Below are 20,035 nucleotides of genomic sequence, written 5' to 3' on the forward strand. Positions count from 1 at the left end.
GGATGAGGGGGAAGAGAATGGTGGGGGAAGAAGAAGAGGAAGAGGAAGAAGAGAAGGAAGGAAGGAAGGAAGGAAAAAAACCACATCAAACAATAATAAAATACAGATAAATTCATTTATCCACAAGCAATTCATTTTCAACAATGTTGCCAGGGCTAGTGGGGACGGGGGGGGGGGGCACCTCTTCAGCAGACGGTGCTGGAATGGCTGAATCCCTGCCTCATGCCATATAAAAAATAAATATCTCCAGAGGGCTCAACAACCTAAGTATAAAAACTAGAACTGTAAAACTCTTGGAAGAACACAGAGGTGATTCCTCGTGACCTTGAACTTTGTAATGGATTCTTGGATGGAGGCAGTGACCAGCCTCTGCTGGGGCAACTGGGCCTCCATCATCCCCTCTCCTACTGCCACCTCCTTCCTGCAGGCAGATCTCATGATGTTTTACAGAAGGCTGTAAACTCAGAAATCTCTCTCTCTCTCTCTCTCTCTCTCTCTCTCTCTCTCTCACACACACACACACACACACACACACACACACACACACACACACACAGCCTCTAGCCATCTATTCCAGGCTGGACTGAAACTGGATTTTCCTGCCTCAGTCTCCCTCCCCAAGTGCTGGCTGGGAACTTCTCTTTTTTCCTGGCCTGTGAACTCTGTATAAAGCTGGGTGGAGAATCCGGGAAAGGTGCCACCATGGGCAATGAGAGGGCCACCATGCATGCATGCAAAAAGTGCCCTTTGGGTGCTCAGGAAATAGTTCTGGGGGCAGGTGCCTGTGTTGGGGTTCTCCGCTAACCTCTTGGTAGGTCTGGAGTCTGGAGCCTATAACTGCTTCTCTGCCAGCTCAGATGAAACTGGCCTCCAGGTGTTGGTACCATCACTTGCTATCTGCTGAAAGGGCCCAGGATGGATGGCTGGGAGCCATTATGAGGGTGAGCTGGGAAAGGCAGCTCACACTCCCATGTCCCAGGGTCCTGATATATCAGAACTGAGAGCTTGATGACACAAACCAGACCCCTCTTCAAGCCATTTTTAGACTAGGCACAGAGGAGGTATGTGTCTCCTGGGTAACCTCACTGTTTGGTGACAAACATCCAACTCTTACATCCTGGAAAGCTGGGTATTTTTAGGGAGGTCCTCTGAGAGGCTACACATCCCCAAGAGGGCTGCCATTGCTCAAGTAAATGGGGTAACTCCCATTGGCCATTGCTGCCTTCCCTCACAATACCTGATAATGGTGCTGAGATCACAGGGTGATTGGGAGGAAAGGACAGAATGGGATGACTTGGGGAGTGTGTCACCTGAGCCAGCGAAGTACAGGCTGTTTGCCCATTTCAAAGATGAGAAAACTGAGGCTGAAGCACCCTCACTTGTCCTGAGGCAAACAGCTACTCCAGGGTTACTCTGTGTTATGTTGTCCCTGTGACTAGCTAGCATTTGTTTCTAGGAGGGCCCAGGCTCAGGTCTGGCTCTGTGGCTCCCTCCTGAGGATGACAGAATATTGGCTTCTGTGTTTAAAGAGACTTTTGGATAGAGAAATGCCCGGGAAGGAAGGTTCTAGGAAGGTGAGCTTTCGCCAAGTCCCTCCAGGTGAATAAAGGAAGTTGCCCAGCTCTGGACTCTGACTGCGGACTCTGTATACGTCCACCCCTGTGGACTCTGTATGCATCTGCCCCTGTGGACTCTATAGGCATCTGTCCCTGTAGACTCCAGGCATCTGCCCCTGTGGACTCTGTATGTACCTGCCCCCTGTGGGGCTCCAGTGGCTGCTGAAGGAGATTCACAGCTGAGATTGCAGCTGGGGGCTACAGAGCTATGGAGCTTCAGGCTGCAGTAGCAGCACATGATGGGTAGCCACATCGGTCACCAGTCACTTGAACCTCAGTCAGTCCCAGGTTTACCAGCCACCCAGCCAGACTTATACTTCAGCCAAAATCACCCCAGGCAGCCAGCAGCACACTGCAGGGTCCTTGATGGGAAGGTGGTCGAGTGCTAACAGACACAGACGGCAGGGCAGCTCAATAGGAAATGCCACCAGGCCACAGCACAGCAATTCATCTGCCCTTGCCATGCCCCACCGACAGCAACCCTGCAACCCTGCGTGAGAAGACAGGTGCAGAGAGGCTCCCACAAGGAACCATGTGGGGAGCTTCTGGAATCTTCCTCATCTCATTTTCCCTCAGAATAATCTATGAGTAGATGTTACACTTCCAGTTTTAAGTTCAAAAAGTCAAGATCCGCAGGCATTTAATTAAAAGACCAATGTTAAAATCCAAGCCCCCAGGACAAGGAGGCAAACAACTTTCATGTTTTCTCACACAGACAATGTAGTTAATGGCTTTAGTTTAACCTTTAGCTTTAAGTCACAGAACTAGAGTGAAAAGACACTGAACTGTGGAGCTATTCAGGCAGGATTTTCAAATCCCAGTTCTGTCACTGTTTTGCCTCTCTGAGGCTAGGTTTTCTCTTCCCTAAAATGGAGGTGGTAATAGCACCAAGATCCCAGGGTCATTGAGAGGGTGGGCTGGGGCAGCCCAGGAAGTGGTCTCCACACTGAGCTGACCTGTTTGCTCGTCTGGCTCTTCTACTTATCCAAAACTTGAACTCAGGTCCCTCTGTTCCACACACCCTGAGATTGATCCCAATGGGCCTGAGCCACATTGTTCTTGATTCAAGACCTGCCATCAGCTCTTCTGGGAGTTTCCAAATACCTCTGTTCTCCCCCTACCCTGCCCCAACCCCTACCTGTCACTTCTATCATCAACTCTGACCTCGTGACCTCAGAAGTGCGGGATGTGAGGGCTGGAGTGAACTTAACACAGCTGCCTGTTTAATAGGCAGGGCAAGGAAGCCAATGCCTCTGAGGTGTGTTGGTGGCCTCCCAACTTATGGCCACTTCTGGGGTCCTGAGCAGCCCTGGAAAATTCTCCCAGAGCTGAAGAGGCAGATACTCAGTGCATCACAGACAGGGGACAGCTCCAGTCCTGTGGAGTTAAATTTCACACTCCAGAGTGGTGATCACACCAATCCTGAGACCGGGGTGGCTGGCAGGGGCACAGGAGGGTCCCCCAAGAGTTCTGCCCCTTCTTGGAGAGCTAGCTCCTGCTTGCTGGATGGACCTCCAGCCTCCCCTGCCTCACACCCCTTGAAGCTGCTCAGAGTCTTTGCCTCACAGGGCCGGATAGATGGAATAAGTTTGACTGTCTTAATTAACATCCCATGATTCAGCGACCAAGCTGCTCAGTCTTACCTCCTTCAGCTCGTTTCTTCTCTTCTCCCTACAGGTAGGTACCCAGGGCCCTTGAGGTCTCTTGACAGCGTCAGGGCAAACTCTAGAGGAAGAAAAGACAAGCCAGGGTTATCAGAAAGAATGGCTTCCAAAGTCATTTCTGCCAAGATGTGGTGCCCACCCTCCCCCAAGCCTCCCTTTCCCTTCACAGCTCTACCACACAGGGACCTCACAGGATAGCTAGAATGAAGGATGGATCCCAAGCTTCCTAGGGTAGGCATGGGTCCTACTGGCACCCAGGCACCCATGACACCAAACTATGAATCAAAACATCAGCCTGAGCATTTTTGCTTTGAGATGGACTATTATCAACCCGCTGTGGGGGCTTCAGACTTCTCAGGCTCAAAAGGACTTTCTGAGAGACTGTGAAGATAGAGGAGAGAATTAGTGCATCATCATCTAAAGAATTCAGGCTCTGAGCCAGGCATGGTGGCGCATGCCTTTAATCCCAGCACTTGGGAGGCAGAGGCAGGCAGGTCTCTGTGAGTTCAAGGCCAGCCTGGTCTACATAGTGAGTTCCAGGACGGCTGGGGCTACAGGGAGACCCTGTCTCAAAAAGACCAAAAAAAAAAAGAATTCAGTCTCTTTGGCAGACCAATAACTTCAAGGACTGCTCATGATGAGATGAGTAATAGGAGGAGGGGCCTCGGATGGCAGCTCGGCCCCACAGTGTGGGCCAGAAGTCCAGACTCTTCAGCTCTCCTGTCACTTTGAGGGACAGTCACAGAGAAGGGTTACATTCAGTATATCCTGGTGGCATACCAGCCAGCCAAGGCTTAGGCCTATCCCCTGGGACTGGCTTGTCACAGCACATCTGAATAAAATAAGCAAGACTTAGAGCCACCATCACAGAGAGGAAGTGAGGTCCCAGTTGTGCTCCTCCTGCCTCAACCACTGAGCCACATAGAACAGTAGAGGCCCGGTCAGTGCCATGCCATATCAGACAGGGACAGGGACAACCACACAAGAAAGCCTGTCCACTTTATGGTTGAAGACCCTGAACACAGAGGAGCTAACAAATTTGCCCAAGGTCCCGCCAGAAATGATGTAGGGTGGGGACTAGAACCCAGGCCTGGGAAGCCCAGGATGGGACAGGTACCACCTCCAAGTGGGAGAGGTCCCAGTAGGACAGGGATGAGTTCAAGGTTCCCCAGGTGACAAAGGGATTCTCAGACTGTTAACTGATGAGAAATGGGAATGACTGGGGGATGTGGCTTAGTTTTATTTGGCTATTTGTGCCTTGGATGTCCATCCGGCAGTGCCAGCCCTGGGGGCCTCATGCATATGGGCCAGATCAAAGCAGTAGTCAAAGAAATCCCAAACACACACACACACACACACACACACACACACACACCCTATATATACGCACAAATGTGTGCATACATGTAGATACATGTATGCACGTATGCACACTTAGACACATGCACAAACACATAAATGCACAAATGTGTATGCATACACATGGGCACACATACATGCACATTTTGAATTTTCATTTTGGAGGACCTTTTTGGTTTTTTGAGACAGGAACTCATGTAGCCTAGGCTAACTTCAACTCAATACGTAGCCAAGGCTGACCTTGAATTCCTGATCCTCTTACTACCACCTCCCCAGTGCTGTGATGACAGATATACACCACCACAACTAGTGAGAATTTTATTTTTATTTTTTTTGAGAAAGGGTTTCACTATGTAGCCCTGGAAGGCCTGGAACTCTATATAGATCAGGCTGGCCTTGAACTCAGAGATCCACCTACCTCTGCCTCCTAAGTACTGTGATTATTTGTGTACATCACCATCAAACCTGTCTAGAATTTTCATTTTTTAAACACAGAGGTAAATACCCTTCCTCACCCACTCATGAGATTCAACAGACAAATCCATGACATAGCCTATGGCTCAGGACCCACACCTGGTGCTATCTGATTGCAAACACACCTCCATGACATACAGAGAGAGCAAATGGGATCTTGACACACAAGATTGACACCTGGTAAGTCCACGGGTCACACCTCATTTGAGTATGCCCACACTCCTGGGTCCTCTTTATATATCCCATGATGCGTGTGAGCCAAACCTATTCACCATCCACGTATCAGCTACCATGGCTGGCCATGAAGGGCATGGCCATTTCGTGCCTGTGTGGCCACACTAGCATTTCAGTATCAAGCAAACTCACAGCAAATCACAGGTGGAAGAAAGGTACCTCTTGCCTTGGTTCTTGGTTGTAAATTTGAACAGAGAGCTTTGCCTATCACGTGACCTGGTCCCCTCCCAATGGCTGCAACTCCGAGGTCCAGCACAAAGGGAGGGGTCGGATACTGGATGATGCTGACAGATGTCTAGGCTCCCACTGCTCGAGGCACCTCTGAGAAGCCAGGAACTGCATTTACTGGCTCAGAACTGATAATGAGTTTTTATGAGCTCAGGGGAGCGCTCAGAACATGTATTAATGTCAAGCATGCCCGTCAGCCATGCAGCATGGGTAATGTCACACATTAATGAAATTAAAGGCTGCAGCCACACCGGGAGCAGCTATGGGCCCTGTGTCAGGAGGTGTGAGCAGAGCCTGGCTCTGACAAAACTGCTTTCCAGGTTGGATGCTCCCTCTGGAACCTTGAACATCTCCAGGGTAAGCAGATCCCACCTCTCTGCAGCCTAAAAGAGATCAGCTATTATCAGGCAGCCAGGAGAGACAAACTACATGTCCAGTCTCAGTTCCATGTTGGCCACCAATGAGGGGCCATCTCTGACCTGAGCTTCTGCCTGTCCCATGGAATTTCATTCCAGGCCCATCAGGGAGGGTGGTTGTCATCCATGGTCTAGCCAGAGCTCCTCTGGGAGACAGAAAAAGGCTCTCATGAGGTAATGTGGAAAGATGGTACCAGGGAGCAGTGTGAGTGTAGGCAGTGACCCTTGACCTGATGGCCTTGGGAAAGGCAAGGCTGGGAGTCTACCAGGAGCAGCTCCAACTCCCACCTTACCACCCATCCTTCTAGGCCAGACTTGGTCTTGCCTTGTGTAAAGCTCCTCATTAGGTCTAAAGTGGCCCCTGCTGAAATCAGAAACCTAAAACCTAGCTCAGTATGGGCCTTAAGCTCACAGGAAGGACCTACTCAGAGCCTCAAGGTCTCACCCAGGAGGACAGTCAAGCCTGCTAACTTGTGGGTTAATGGAAGACTCCCTGAAAAACGCAAGGCTAGAGGCAGCAGAGAGCCTGGCACCCAGGAGCCAAGCGCCTGATGCTGGACTCCAAGATCATAATCAGTGTAACCTTAAGTACATCTAACAGTGCTGATTAATTAAGTTAATTATGACCTCACTTTTTATATGATGCAGCCTGGTTTCTGAGATACTAAGAATGTGTAAGAAAAAAAAAAAAACAGAAAGAAGTAGTGTCTTAAAATCCAACATAGTTAGAGTTTAGGGAAGGAGGGACTCGGATGAAAATCCACTGTGCCTGCCTATTTGGTAAGACCTGTATCAAAAGTCAGACCCTCTTCCTCCCCTTCTAAACCAAGGGCTGAGCTTGCAAATTATAGAGCAAATTCTGCTGGGTGTGACAGTGCATGCTGAAATCCCAGCCCACAGGGAGATCCCGAGTTCAAGGCCAATCTGTGCTAAGTAGTGAGTTTGAAGCCAACCTGGACTAAATATTGAGAGACTGTCAGAAGAAGGAGAGGGATGGGGGAGAGAGGAAAGGAAAGACGAGAGGGGAATGGAGGGAGGAAGGGAGGTCTGAGAGCCACTGGGTACTCCGGATCCTGGAGGCCCAGATGAAAGACTTTCTTGTAGCCCCTGATGTCCCAACCACACTTTTTAAACTTCTAAATTTAAATTCAGCAGACAGACACAGTGCCCTGTGAGAATGCCCTCTGGTGGGACTGCCCCCTGGTGGGAATGCCCACTAGTGGGAATGCCCCCTGCTGTCTTCACAACACAGCATCCCTAGGAAACCAATGCCATATACTGTTCTGCATCTTCCCAGCTAGACTTCCACTTCCAGCTCATTCTCCTATCCCCATGTCTTCTCCTGGTGCCTATCCAGGCTCAGGCTCCTGGATTCATTGCTAAGCTGCAACCTCTGTTCCTTCCAGCTTGCTTGGTCATAGTGTAGTGCTGTGTCTGCTCCAGTGGGTTCCATGCCTTCCATCTGCCTGTATACAGACCTTATATCATCTGACCCTTCACTGTCCCACAGCCCATCTTCAGGTCCTCACAGTATGCACAGACTCTAATCACCCAGGCTGAACACACACTGCCAGTATGCTCAGATTAGCCTTACTGATGTTGCCTCTGTACTCACTTAGGCACGTCGGGCTGCTACCTGTAGGAGACAGAGTGGGAGGCAGAGACCCTCAGCATCAGTGATGACAAAGCTGTGGCTAATTCTGCTGGGTGTGACCAGGCATGTGACTACATCTCAGCTCTCCCTTTGCCACCACATCATGAAGGGAAAGAGGAGCTTTTATTCCACTAACCCTCAGGACAGTCATCTGCAAAATGGGGACAGTTGCAATCCCATTTCATGCGCTTAAGTGAGTGGTTAGGATTGCAAGTGATTCCCCTAGTACCCAACATGCAATAAGCACGGGAAAAACAGGGGAATTGGGAAATCTGTAAAATATAATCTGCCACTATTTTGTGTTAAAAGAGTGGCAGTCAAGTATTAGCCCAATACCAAAGCAGACAGAAAACTCTAAACTCAGACCCAGATCCCTTGTGAACACTGATATGAAGACTCAATAAAACATTAGCAAGTCAGGGTCATAACACATGAAGGGTTACACGCTGAGACCAAGTGGGACCAAGAGTCCTGTAAGGCAAGGAAGGCTCAACATTTTATATGTATAATCAATGGATGTGAGACCATATTGTACAGACTGGAAGGGAAAACATGTGACCATCTCCACGGATGTAGCAAAGAGCATTTGACAAGATTCAAGTCTTTCATGACAAAGACATTCAGCAAATTAAGAACAGAGGGAACTGACCTCGGCATGAGACAGCTCAGAAATGAAAAGGCTGCAGTATCATTTCATTGCCAACCTGACTGGGTTTAGAACCATCTAAGAGCCGGGCTTCTGGGCAATATGTGAGGGTGTTCCAGAGGATTAATGGAGGGGGGGACGGGGGGACCCACCCTAAATGTGGGTAACACCTTCTCATGGGCTTGGGTGTCCAACTGAACAAAAAGGGCAGAAGGAGAAGCCAGCTGAGAGGTTGGGAGATGGCTGTCGGTGAAGGGCTTCATCTGTATCTCACTTTGCTTCTCCAATGCTGTAATAAAAACATTGACCAAAACCAACTTGGGGAGAAAAGGGTTTGTTTAATCTTATATCTCCTGGGTCACAGTTCATCATTGAGGGAGACCAAGGCAGGAACTCAGGGCAGGAACCTGGAGCACAGACCTTGAAGATACGCTGCTTACTGGCTTGCTGTGCTTCCCTGACACGTGCTCAGCCTGCTTTCTTATACTATACAAGACTACCTGCCCATGAGTGGCATGGCTCGCAGTGGGCTGAGCCCTCCCACATCACTCAACAATAAGAAAATGCCCTATTGACCTGGCCACATGCCAATCCAATGGAGGCAATTCTTCAATAGAAATTTCCTCTACCTAGGTATGTCAAGAACTAAAGCTGTCTAGCAAACCCTGCAAGCTTGAGGACCCAAGTTTGGATCCCTGTGACCCACATAAATAGCTAACTGTGGTGTGTATGCCTATAATCCCAGAGCTGGGATGGAGGGGATAAGAAGATTCCTAGGGCTTTCTGGACACCTAGACTATAGGAACTGATGAGGCCAAGGTTCAATAAGACACCCTGTCTCAAAAAATAAGGTAGAAGAGCTGGAGAGATGGTTCAGTGATTAGGAACACTGGGTGCTCTTGCACCCAGATTTAGTTCTCAGCACCAACATGGCGGCTCACAATCATCTGTAACTCCAGTTCCAGGGGATCTAAAACTGTCTTCCTGGCCTCTGTGGGCATTGCATGATGTGAGTTTACTTACATACTTGCAGGCAAAACACTCATACACATAAAATAAAAGTTAAAAATAATAGAGAATAATAGAGAAAGACACTCAACATCAACCCCACATGCATGTACATGTACATATACTTGTACCCATACATGAACACATACACACAAATAAATACATATGTAAATAAAGCAAGCCAACTTAGTGTCAACACTCCCCATGTCCCTGTGTCCTAGAGATCCTTCAAGATTTGAGAAGTCCAGCTCCAGACACCATGAACTCCACTATGCCTTCCCCACCACGATAGACTGGACCCTGTTTAACTGTGAGACAAAACAAACCCTTCCTTCCTTAAGTTGTTTCTTATCAGGTATTTGGTCACAGCATGGAAGAAAGTAACCAGTACCACTGTCCATGGTGAGAGGCTGACGGCTTTCCTGGGAGTCCAGGGCTGTCAATTCATTCAACTCATCACGGGAGGTTTCAGAAGTAGCAACTGTGATGTTTGGATTTAGCAATGATTCCTTAGGTCTGGCACTGAGGGCACAGGCAGCAAGAGAGAGAGAGGGAAAAAACACCTGACAAACTGTACTTTACACAACTTTAAAATTTTGTTCATAAAGGGCTATATAAACAGAACACTTGCCTCATCATGTCTTTAAGCTCCTGGGTTCCTCAGCATCACAAAAATATATAACAAAACAAGCAACACAATTCAAAAATGGGCAGAAGACTGTGGACCCCTTTAATCCCAGCACTCAGGAGGCAGAGGCAGGTGTATCTCTGTGAGATCAAGGCCAGCCTGATCTACATATTGAGTTTTAGGCACACTGGTGCTACAGGGAGACCCTAACTCAAAAAAAAAAAAAAATCCCTTTTACTTCCTTTAAGATGGCTGCTGCCAACTATGACATCACCAACAAAGAAAACGGGGGAATGACAAGCGTTCACGAGGATGTGTTAGAGTGGGACCCTGTGAGCTGTTGGTGGGAGTGGTATGACAGAAAACACCACAACAGCTTAGAAAAAAAAATTAGGAATAGAATTACTGTGTGACCCAGGAATTCCATTCTGGGTATAGACACAGCGGGTTGTAAGGGATATCTGTATCCGTGTTCACAGCAGCCTGAGGCTCCATCAATGGCTGAATGCAGAAACAGTGTGGTCCAGCCACGCTGCAGCATTCAACCTCAAAAAGAAAGGAAATTCTAACTCCACTTCAGCATAGATAATTGTGAGGACACTGTGCTGAGTGAAACAAGCCAGGTCATGATTGTACCTGTATGAGACATTTCATGTCAGACACAGGAGGTCAGGTGTGCTGGAGAGGGAATATCAGGAGTCTTTGTCAAATGCATAGTTTCCATTTGACATGATGAAGTTCTGGAGATGGATGGTGGGGAAGGTCACACGACATTATAAATGTATTTAGTACTACCAAACTGAATACTTAAAAATGGTCAAGAGGCTGGGAGGTGGCTTGGTCAGTCAGTAAAGTGCTTGTTGCATGAGAATGAAGGCCTGAATTCGAATTCCTAGCACTGAAGTAAGCACTTAGAATTCTAGTGCTGGTGAGGCAGAGACAGGAAGATCCTGGGACTCGCTGCTTCAGACAAACCAGCAAGCTCCAAGTTTAGGGAGAAACCTTCTCTCAAAAAATAAGGTGGTTCCAAGTCAAACTCCATGGAGCCCACCCCACCTCTGAGGCTTCTGCAGAGAACAGATATGTCTCTGTCCTATTCACAGGCCAGCACTTAATGGGAAACAGCTGGACTCTGGACTATTCCATACAATGTTTCCAGACAGTGTTGAAGAGCATGGGTTTGATCTCTTTATTCAACTGAACTCAAGAGGGAGACAGCCAGGCTTTTCCTGGGCAGTTCTTGCCTGCAGCCCCTCAGTTCATCTCCCCCTTCTCTCTCCCTTGCTGTGTCTTCCTTCTCTACCCTGGCTCTTTGCTCCCAATGTAGCCATCCCACATCCCCTCTGGCTCCTAGTGAGTCCTGAGATGAGGACTCTTGGTCTTTGGTCCTTGGAAGAGGCCAGACTCTCGATTCTGGATGCATTTTTCTCTGGTGTCTCTCTGGGCATTGATGTCAGGCCCCGGAACCCAAGCTGGCCCTGTGCCATCCTAAGGCATTGCTGTTGACAGGTAAACGCTCTGTAGTTCATGGCTCTAAACCAAGGCAGCGTTTTGTTTTGCTTTGTTTTAAATTAGCTACATAGGGGGTTGGCTTTCGGGTGGAGGGTGAGAAGAGCTTGGGCATGCTGTGCTCCTGCTGTGGCCTGCATCTCACAGTCCCAGGTGGCCCTTAATGAAGTTGCTGGGAGTGCTGAGCAGTGCTGAATGCATCCAAGGCTCTCTACCTTCACTAACCCCACCAGGAGGAGGGGTTTCCCCACCCACCCTGTCACTCAACCCCCAAGTCAAGTAATGAGTTCCCAAGTCAGCCTACTAATTGTGCCTCAGGGTCTCAATGGGATGGCAGTCCCCTCCCCGCCCCCCCTCGCCCAAATGCTCAGAAAGAGAGGGATAAGTGGCAAGCTGCCCTGACATACTGGGTGCAGTGCAGGGGGCTCCAGACACTGCAGTAAGGATCCCCAAGGGTCTGCCTACCCTATAAGACTTCCAGTCTGAGCTCATTAGCTGTTGGTGGCCTGGGGAGTAGGAAAGTACCAGAGAAAATAAAGGTGGACCAACCCGGTGACTTAGTTCAGAAGCTGTGGATTCCCAGTTCGAGTTATTAACAATCCTCCTCTCAGCCTCCCATCTGTTCAGGGGCTTGGAGATTTTCTGCAACAATGGTACAGGACAGCCAGAGTCTTCTGGTAGACTACACCATCTTCCTGTATAGTCCTGCCTTGCCCAGATGAGCAGGAAAAAAGAGAGTGTGGCCCAGGCATACCCCAGCCATTGGCTGACCTCAAGTTACCTCTGATCCTAGCTTTGTACTGTCTGAAATCAGCAGCTCATGGCCTGGAGGAGAGTGTGGCCAAGGATACCCCAGGACCTCACTCTACATTGGAACCCTGCTCTCATTCTTCCCCATCTGCAAGGGAAGCATTGCCACTGTGCCCATTTTACAGTTGTGGTGGGAGCCGCAGCATGCGTGGGCAACTGAACTCTGCTGAACTGTTTGTGTAGAAAGAAATGCTGCCATGCCAACCCTATTGTCTACAACTCACTCATGCTGCCAGACTGGCTGGGTTTGGATAGCAGAGGGGCCTGGAAACCTCAGTGGCTCAAGGGACTTGTCTCTGGAGATAGAGCTTAGATAGCCTGGCCCCAGGCCTGAAATCCCACTGTGCCATCTGCCTGAAGAAGCCAGTGGAAGATATGGGCTTCAGAGGACTTCCAGCAAGAGACTGGCATTCCTACACCAGGAAGTGAGATTCAAAGGGGACCAAGCCAAGGCCCTGTCCTCAGTCACAGAGTTAGGCCTGGGAGAGGGAGGCTCAGGACTTTAATGGACTTTACAAGTAAAGTCACCCAAGCTATGACACCATGACGTCTAGCCCACAGTAGGGGCACATAACCAAAACCATGGTATATGTCCTTCCAAGGAGAGAGCTGAAATGCTTGGATAAAGATATCTAGGGTCTCAGAGGCATCCAGAGCCTTCAGTGCTCTGTCACAGGGTTCAAGAACAATGCCTGTCTCTGCACTGGTGTTGGCTTGTCACACACATTTTAGACCTTGACGTTCACATGGCTGCAACGTGAAGTATTAAACCTGCAGCCCGCATGTTGGAGGATAGCCTGCCTCTCAGAGAAGCAGTATTTAAAAAGCCACATGATGGTGACAGAGATATTTAAAAGTGGCTACCCTGCCGCTGGAAAGGAAGCCGAAAGCTGAGAATTTAAACCTGCAGCTGAGGGAAGAGCCCAGCCTGTGGCCAACCACAGCTTTCCTTTGAAGCTGGGGTCATTAACTCAGACTTCATAACCTGCAGGGCTGCAGTGAGGTCCAGACAAACTGCACCCCAACTCTTTGTAATTCTTCCCTGCTCCCATGTAAATACACTTTAAATGCAGAAAGGGGCTGCGGGAGGTAAGACCACATGGCCATTAGCATTTTGATGGGATCTCCCAACATAAGAAGCTAGAGAGCTTTAAAATTCATAGTGTGGAGATTAATCCAGCTTTTCACAACTCCCCTCCCTGGTTGGAGGTGGCCAGGAACTTTTACCCCTTTCAGGGCCTTGATTGAGAAACAAAGTTAGGAATCCAGAGAGCAGGGTCCAGGCCTAGAGAGAAGAGAGCCAAGATCCATTTCCTTTGCATTCAGCCCTCCAAACTCAATTAAATGGCAGAATTGGGGATGAGGGCTGGAAATGTATGCACAGGCAGCAAGGCCTAGTTCCAGAGACGAGCCCTAACCTGTCCTCAACAGCTCGCCTCAGCTGGTTGTCACAGACAAAGGCCGGCCTTTTAACCTGACTGGCTCAGACCCTCTGCCACGAATCACTGTGCACCAGAATATCAGACTCCTGGGATGGGAGGCTCAGGAAGGAACTTCAATTACACAAGCTCCTGAGCTCTAGAAACTTAAACTAGCTGGGGAAAGAGATAGGAAAAGTGACCAACACAATGAAACAAGGGTGGGTGACTGCAGCAAGTTCAGCAGCTAGGAGGATGGGCAGCACCCCATCCATGGGAGCCCTCCATGAAGCTGAGTTTATGAGTCACTCCAACCTTTGGGGGCTTCCTGGTTCCCCTCAAACCCAGCTTTTGAAAGTGTATATGTGTTTCACACCCCCACAGTGCCCCAAAAGCCAAAACTCAGGATAAAAACACGTTATGTTTGAGTGTGGAAGGTGAGAGTGCTGTGTGCCCTTGTGCATGATCAGAAAGAACATACAGATGCTATTAAGATGTGGGGAAAGGCCTGGCTTCCCACTGAAGTGCGGCCCACCCAGACAGCGCTGGACTTACCCTGGAATTCCACAGGAATGAGCTTTGCAGAACCACATAGAGATTTACAGACTTTTTTTTCCTTTTGCTTTTGCTTGTAAAAAAGATCATTCCCTGGGTTAGGGTTTTATCACCCTATGTAGGACACTAACCAGTTTTGTATCCTCCCTGATGCCTATACAACCAACCGCTTCTGGGTCTTTTCAGAACTGCCCGCTAGCTCCTTATACTGAATCATGTTGACATTGGACAACATTCACTCTAGATTTGTATGTGAGCCTGGTTTTAATTTTTACTCAGTTATACTGACAATACATGCCCAATTATATTTGTGCGTGTGTGTGCGTGTGTGTGTGCCTGTATAAACACACACACACACACACACACACACACACACACACGCACAGAATCAAGAGAATTTCAGCAAACCAAGGGTCAGAGATCCAATTGCCTTGTGATGGTTGATTCTTGTTGCTAGCTAGAGTTAGAACCCACAATGAAGCTGTGACCAGCTGCCTCATGCCCCTGCCATCATGCCTTTCCCACTATTATGACATCTCTTAAATTGGGAGTAAAAAAATAACCTCTCTTCCCTTAAGTTGATTCTATTTGGTATATTGTTACAGCAGTAGGAGTAGCCAGTTGGATGGCTTCATAGTGAATTCGTGAACCCAGCCACATCTGATTGAGTGCTTAGTGAGTGGAGTAGTGACAGGGCTCCCTGTGCAGTAAAGGTTGGAGAAGCAGAAATAAGAACCAAAAGGCAAGTGGTTTGTGTTTGTTTGTTTGTTCTGTTTTTGTGCTGGTGGTGGTGGTGTTTGAGACAGGGTCTCCCTGTAGTCACAGCTGCCCTGGAACTCACTTTGTAGACCAGACTGGCCTTAATCTCACAGAGATCCACCTGCCTCTGCCTCTGGAGTACTGGGATTAAAAGGTGTACACTGCCATGCCCAGAGCAGATGGGCCATTTTAAGCACTCTTTCTTTGTGATGGGTTAAAGCTGAGCAGATGTCCATAACACATTAGCTAGAGACACTTGCTTGGGAGTTGGCTTTCCTTTCTTCCTTAGAAGATCTTACCAATAAACAGCTTCAGTTTTAATTTTCTTACATTTATTTATTTTTAGTGTATTTGTGTATGTGTGAGGCCACATGAGTTCTACTAAGTCCATGTAGAGATCAGAAGACAACTTTCGAATCCATGTGGATTCTGGGGATCAAACTCAAGTCGTCAGGCTTGGGGGCAAGAGCCTTCACCCGCTGAGTCATTTCACTGGCCCTTCGGTTTTAATTTAGTGATGTAGAACTTTTAGTATGACTGACTCCATTTTAGGTGGGACCTGGTGCAGGAATTCAGTCCAAAACAATGGCCTCTCCTAAAGTAATTAACAGCAGACACACACTACAGTAAACTGGAGAGGAAACGTAAGCAAAATGTTATCTCTGGGAATCTGGCACCTACATATGTGTGACTTTGATAATCAGAGCAAAAAGAGGGGTAACACAATTTCCTAACTGCAGAGACATGCATGCTCATTTCTGAGATCCTCCCACACTAAGAGCTAAGACAAGATGCTTGCTCCTCCAACAGGCATGCTCTCTCAAGGAACAGACTGAGGCACTCGGTTCTGTAACTTGCTATAAGAACCATGTGACTAATGTTCCCACACTACTGGTGAGATCCCAGGTCCAAGCACCAAGGGGCACATCTGATCCCCAGGCCAGGCTTTCCCCACTCTGCCAGGCATCCACTGCGTCCGGCCTCCCAAGTGGAGAAGGAAGAAACAAATATCTGTAGAGCTTCCAGGTCCAGCTTGAAGAAAATGGTGTTCCCCACCCACTCCCAGCACATGCAGAGAGCCAAGATCAAGGAGTGCCAGTCTGGAATCGAACGTGTGAGTTCAATTCCACCATCATAGCCAGATGTTGGGTCTCCATCCCTTCCATCACAGGGTCAGTGGGCACACAGAGGTGGCCCCCTCACCTGCTTTGATGGCATCGCTAGCTTTTAATTAATAACTCAAGCCACCTCTCCCTTTCCACCATGATGAACTGGTTTATTACTTCATCATGAAGCAAGGGAAGCTTGCTTTCAGCCAACACACGGCCAGGTATACTGGAAGGGTCCTAGCCTAGAAAATGGTGGTGGGGGTGGCAGATGTTATGACATGGTTGCATCTCTAACTCACTATCTGGCCTTGGCCAGGTCACCACACTAAGCCACATCTCTCTGTCTTTAAAATAAAGGGGTTCTGACCTCAGATGTCTTACCAACACCAGCAGCCTTTCTTCCCTGACTGTCCATGGGGCATTTTACATGCAGTGGGCGTGGAGCCCCCACTGGGGACTCTCCTCCTATATTAATTTTCAGGAAAACGCTTCACATAGTGGGTCACAGCTGGCTCAATCTATGTGGAAATTAGATTTTGAGGGAAGAAAGCCATGTGGCATGGCAAAAGGGGGGAAATAAGGGGAAGAGATACTTTGCTGAGATGGAACTTTCCAGAATCAGCTCCTGTGTGGCATCATTCTGACCACAATATTATGCCTTTTATTTATTTTGTCAAATATATTTTCCTAGGTTTCCAAACACCTGTGGGCTCAGGCAGGATTACTTTGGTAAATACTGTGTCTCAAAAGCATCCCATGAGGGGCTGGAGAGATGGCTCAGCAGTTAAGAACACTGGCTGTTCGAATCCCAGCACGCACATGGCAGCTAACATCTGTCTGTAACTCCAGTTCCAGGGAATCCAACAGCCTCTTCTGTCCTTTGCGGGCATTGCAAGACACGGGTGCACTTACATACATGCAGGCAATACACACATACACATAAAATAAAAATAATAAATTAAAAAAATATATCAAGCCGGGTGTGGTGGCACATGTCTTTAATCCCAGCACTCAGGAGGCAGAGGCAGGCGGATCTCTGTGAGTTCAAGGCCAGCCTGGTTTACATAGTGAGGTCTGGGATAGCTGGGGCTACAGGGAGACCCTGTCCAAAAAAGACAAAAAAAGTTGTGGGGGGGGGGGCTGGAGAGATGGCCCAGCAGTTAAGAACACTGGTTATTCTTGCAGAAGACCCAGATTCAAATCCCAGCACCCACATGGCAGCTAACAACCCCAGTCCCAGGGGATCCGACGGCCTCTTTTGACCTCCACAGGCATTGCACAACATGGGTGCACTTACCTACATGCAGGGAATACACGTATACACAAAAAATAAATAAAATTTTTTTAAAAATTAAAAAAAAAACGAGCCGGGCGTGGTGGTGCATGCCTTGAATCCCAGACATAGGCAGACCATTTTGAGTTCAAGGCCAGCCTGGTCTACATAGTGAGTTCAGGTCAGCTGGGACTATTTTCCTCATTCTCCCATCCGGCCTTTATCTTTGACTATGGGGAAGAAAGGAGAAAGAATCATTCAGAAATGTCAGTCACTAAGTAAGGATCGATATTGAAAGATGTAGATGACTAACAGGGATCACCTATGCAAAGAACCACTGGAGAGCCTCTCTCACAAAAAGACAGCGTGGCTCATGAAAAGGGTGGTGAACCTGCTTCAGGTTCCTGGGTGAGTTCCTGGGCCTGCTGGGTCTTGGCATCATCATTTGTCACCTGTAGTCTTCACAAAGGGTGCCCCAGGACTCCCCAGGGGATACCAGAGTGGAGGGGGACTTGGAAATTTCTTTGGGTTTTGTGGGTCCAGCTAACACTGAGCAGCTGATGATGGAACGAGCTTAAGAAAACCCCAAGACAAAGGCTGGGGAAGTGGCTCAGTGGGTAAAGTGCTTGCTGCTCAAGCAGGAGGACCCGAGTTCAGATCCCCAGAACCCACATAATAATGGCATGCATCTGTGGCCCCTGGGGGAGAGAGAGAGAGAGAGAGAGAGAGAGAGAGAGACAGGAGGATCCCTAGGGATTGCTAATCATCTAGTCTAGCCAAAACAATAAGCTCTGAGGTCAAGGAGAGACCATGTGTCCAAAAATAAAGTGGAGAGCAAGAGAGGAAGATGCCCCATGTCAACCCCTGGCTTCCACATGCACACTTACAGGCAAGTGCATCCACACACATGTACACACAGTCACATTCCACACAAAGGTATCAGAAAGAGAGAGAGAGAGAGAGAGAGAGAGAGAGAGAGAGAGAGAGAGAGAGAATGGCTCAGCTGGGAAAGTACTTGCCATACAAGTATATGCGTGAGGACCTGAGTTCACGCCCCAGCGTCTACATAAAAAGGGTGGTATGCCCCGTGTCACCCCCTGGCTTCCACATGCACACTTACAGGCGAGTGCATCCACACACAGACACATTCCACACAAAGGTATCAGAAAGAGAGAGAGAGAGAGAGAGAGAGAGAGAGAGAGAGAGAGAGAGAGAGAATGGCTCAGCTGGTAAAGTACTTGCCATACAAGTAAATGCATGAGGACCTGAGTTCAAGCCCCAGGGCCTACTTAAAAAGGTTGGTGGTTCGCGTTTGTAAGCCTGGTACTGGGGAGGCAAAGATAGGTGGACACCTAGGGCTCTTCGGTCAGCCAATTCAGACTAACTGGTGAGCCCCAGCCTGTCTCAAAGTTCAAGGGGTACAACTCCTGAGGAAACACCCACAGTCGTCCTGTGGCTGTTACACTCAACGCTCACTTGCTCACACATGTTTACCTACGTGAACATACACTTACACACGTGAATAAATAAATACCCTCGGGCAGTCTGGTGGCATCATGGTGACCCCGCACTGGTCTCTTGAATTTCTCAAACTCTAGACCAGTGTTCTTGGTGCCAAGCAGCAAGCCCACAATCTCTTGTAAAAGGGTCTGTGGAGAACCATAAGCCTGAACGAGAGCCACCCCTGCAGAGCAAGCCCACAGTCCCAGCTTCAACCTCGAGGCAACTATGAGCAACAGGATTTTGTTTTTTTCTCATTTGCAAGGGACCATGAGCATCAGAGAAGTTGGGTAACCTGCTGAATGACACACAGCTTCCAAGTGAGGACAGAGAGAGAGAGAGAAGGGGGGAAGGAGGGAGGGAGAGAGAGAGAGAGAGAGAGAGAGAGAGAGAGAGAGAGAGAGCGAGAAAAGAGGGGGGGGGTCACACACACACTTCTCCTATCCCTCAATTTCCACACCATCGCAGAAGGAGGACAGAGAGAGAGAGAGAAGGGGGGAAGGAGGGAGAGAGAAAGAGAGAGAGAGAGAGAGAGAGAGAGAGAGAGAGAGAGAGAGAAAAGAGGTGGTGGGCATCACATGGTCCTCTCCTGATTCCCAGTGGCTTCACCACAGCCCAAGGAAGGGAGGAACCTGCCAAGGTTCACAGTGAACTTTAGAAATCATGTCTTTCCATTCAACCCTGGCCCAAGTCACTGGGGACCAAGCATAAAGCTCACCTCAGACCTTGCAGGCACAGACCCAGCTCTGTCTGTGACATACTCGCTGTTCTACTCCAGGCCACTCAGCCACATCTGTACCCTATATCCCATCCTTGTGATGAGCATAATGACAATATTTAACCTGGACACGAGAGATGCTATAGCGCCTTGAGTCCTCTGAGGTCAAGAGCAAATGGCTGCTTTCCATGTTGATTCCTACTGTCCTCATTTCTAGCAGACCATCATCTCCAGGATCAGGACAGGGCTAAGCCAAGACTCCTATCTACCTAGTGAGGTTGCATACGTGCACTGGCATCTGCACACTGTTCAAGATCGGAAGGAAGTTTGCCCTGGGTCAGGAGATGTGGTAGAAAAAAGGGTTGCTCTCCCCAAATGCAGACTGCTGCCTTCATCTATGTTGAAATTGAAGAAACCAAGGCCCAGAGAGGCCAAGAGACTTGGCCCATGTCACCCA

At 48.7% G+C, this 20,035-nt stretch overlaps 1 protein-coding gene across 5 annotated transcripts in view; it reads right to left on the reverse strand.

Moving 5' to 3' along the window:
• Tspan18 (tetraspanin 18) overlaps positions 1-20,035 on the reverse strand; it is a 138,003-nt gene that overhangs the window by 104,702 nt on the left and 13,266 nt on the right. For all 5 annotated transcript variants that reach the window (XM_017794855.2, XM_017794856.2, XM_017794858.2 and 2 more), the window contains exon 2: positions 3,260-3,341. The gene's annotated coding sequence lies outside the window, so the exon portion shown is untranslated. The remainder of the gene's footprint in view (positions 1-3,259; positions 3,342-20,035) is intronic.

Source organism: Nannospalax galili, unplaced genomic scaffold (genome assembly GCF_000622305.1).
Source record: "Nannospalax galili isolate Female #2095 unplaced genomic scaffold, S.galili_v1.0 scaffold1287, whole genome shotgun sequence".
NCBI classification, from domain to species: domain Eukaryota; kingdom Metazoa; phylum Chordata; class Mammalia; order Rodentia; family Spalacidae; genus Nannospalax; species Nannospalax galili.